We start from the raw sequence: 2521 nt of genomic DNA, 5'->3' as shown, positions 1-2521 counted from the left end.
CATGTCCTTTTAAAAAAATTTTTTTTAAAGACAGCAGCATGTGATTTGAAGTTGGGCAAATGACTGTAAAAAAAGACCCCTCTTTGGATGTTGATTGTTGTAGTGGTGGTCATGGTGTTTAACTGCAGGTCAGCCTCGATTCAGTATACCTGCAATCAAAGGTGCTCCAACCATAACCACTGTACCTCACTTTTTCTCAGGCAATATATCTAAGATTACATCATTATCAAATGTATTCAGCTTCTTTTTTTAAGATAGTAATGTATAATTTGAGGGGAATTGGCTACTATTTCTAGCCAGTTGAGTGACTGTGTAGAAGCTTCCTCTTGAGCTTGTTAATGAGTAAATAATATTGATGAATCACCTTTTTTTCTTTTTGTCAGAATATTAAACACGTCATCCGCTGACCAAAATAAAATTTCTAAATAATAAAAAAAAATATAAAATAAAAAAGAACAAATAGTTATAAATAGTTTTATAAAGTTTTCAATCAATATTTCTAAATACATAATATTGCAATTAGGCCGCCATATACAGCCAGCAACTTGTGCAATAAGTAATTAAATTTTTTTTACTACTTTGTTATCAATGACAAAGTGCTGGAATAACATTTATTTGAAATAAGTAAAAATTATGCTCATACATACAGGCTTGTCCTTTACAGGTGCTGGTGCCACATAAAAAGCGCTCGTGCCACTGCTGCGCAAATGCACCTGTGCCAGGGGTATGTAAAAGGCATCCGGCACACTCTGTAAAGTGGTTGGCATTAGGAAGGGCATCCAGCTGTAGAAACCATGCTACAAGACATGGCATCTTAAATTAGTGGTTTCAAATTTTGGTGCAAAGTTAGTAAATTTTAGAGGAAGTGGGTAAGTCAATTACACTGACCCCAGCACTTGACAGGTACTTTATTTTATCAATCCCCGAAAAAAATGAAAGGCAAAGTCAACTTCAGTGAAATTCGAACACGGAGCACAAGAAACCAGAAGCAATACCATTAAGCATTTTATCTGATGCTTTAACAATTCTACTAGCTTGTCAAAGAGAACGGTGAAACTCAAAAGTCAAAGTGAACAAATTTCAGTGCACGCACACACACATGTACATACACACACTAACACACACACACATCAATATATGCTTGTTGATGACAATAATTTGACATCAATATCCATTGCTTCTACGAAATTCAGTCAAAAAAAAGTTGTTTGTATTTTCATCAGATGCACTACTACTATTAAAGGAGGTTTATAATCAATATGGTATTGCATAGAGAGTTTTTGATTTGTACAGACTTGCATGTCCGACATATTAAACAATCCAATGTTATTATTGACTGGTAAGGTAATAGAGAGCCATCTGAAAGAGAGAGAGGGCAGAGGGAGGGAGAGAAAGAGAGGAGAGAGAGAGAGCATAAAGCTACATATTTTAGGAAGGGACTGGGGTGTGTTTTGTCACACTCAGGCTTTTCTCTAAGTTATATAAAACATACCTGATGAAGAATGCCTAAATAAGGAATTGAAACTGAAGCAGAAATAACAGTGAAGGAGCTCACTTATTCCTATTTTCACATCATTTGTTATAAATGAAATCTAGAAATATTTTACATAAACCAGAACTGAATGGATTTTTTTTTCTTGTGGTTACACTAACTTTCAATGAAAGTAAAATATGAATTTGTCAAAATATGCCATTAGTTTCTATAAACAAATTGCAGATGTCAGACTACATACACACATGAAAATTAAATATATACAATATTAAAAATATATATTTGATATATTTGGTATGTAGAAATTATTCCTCTATTTAGGTTAAAAGCGAGAAAAAAAATTATGAGTTGTAATGTCATTGGAATACTCGTCTGGACAAAGGGTCAATGTTACACACCCCATCCAAGACCAATCACCACTGCTGCTAGCACTGAATCCATGAGAAAACACTTAAATTTCAATAGACTATAAGACAGATGTTTTCTCCTTTGGCCAAGCCCTGGTGCAGCCCTCTGGCTTGTCACCTCCTGTCCAACTGTCCAACTCATGCCAACATGGAAAACGGATGTTAAATGATGATGAATATCATTTACTGTCTTGTGAAATGAAATTTAGGGATTATTATTTTATAGTTTACAGTCATAATTGCTACTCCAAACAAATTAGTTTAAAGCAAGATTGAAGAAACAGAAAGTATTGCACCAAAACTCTATTTCCAGAATGCTTACAGTGTAACATCACTCTTGTCTTTTATTCTTCAGCTGGTTTCGTTTATTGGTCTGTGAATCTGCTGTAGAACTGCCTTGGATGCAGAGTTTAGCTGATCAAATTGCTTCCCGTATCACAGGTACAGGAGAAGCTGTGTGGTAAGTAGCTTGCTTACCAACCACATGGTTCTGGGTTCATTCCCACTGCGTGGCACCTTTGGCAAGTGTCTTCTACTATAGCCTCAGGCTCAGCAAAGCCTTGTGAGTGGATTTGGTAGACGGAAACTGAAAGAAGCTTGTATATATGTATATATATATGTA

General features: G+C 35.3%; 1 protein-coding gene and 1 long non-coding RNA gene across 6 annotated transcripts in view; one reads left to right on the top strand and one right to left on the bottom strand.

The window, feature by feature from the left end:
• LOC106870788 (homer protein homolog 2) overlaps positions 1–2521 on the bottom strand; it is a 127812-nt gene that overhangs the window by 98206 nt on the left and 27085 nt on the right. The window lies entirely within an intron of this gene.
• The window catches only part of LOC106870790 (uncharacterized), a 44132-nt gene that overhangs the window by 34461 nt on the left and 7150 nt on the right, over positions 1–2521 (top strand). For 3 of the 5 annotated variants that reach the window (XR_001409573.2, XR_008265642.1, XR_001409572.2), the window contains one exon: positions 2255–2359. The exons of the other annotated variants lie outside the window; for them this stretch is intronic. This is a non-coding gene — a long non-coding RNA (uncharacterized LOC106870790). The remainder of the gene's footprint in view (positions 1–2254; positions 2360–2521) is intronic. 5 annotated transcript variants of the gene reach the window in all.

This window comes from Octopus bimaculoides, chromosome 15, assembly GCF_001194135.2.
Source record: "Octopus bimaculoides isolate UCB-OBI-ISO-001 chromosome 15, ASM119413v2, whole genome shotgun sequence".
In the NCBI taxonomy this organism is placed as follows: Eukaryota; Metazoa; Mollusca; class Cephalopoda; order Octopoda; family Octopodidae; genus Octopus; species Octopus bimaculoides.
Note: the sequence above shows the minus strand (reverse complement) of the source record. Positions and strands in the feature narration are given on the sequence as shown.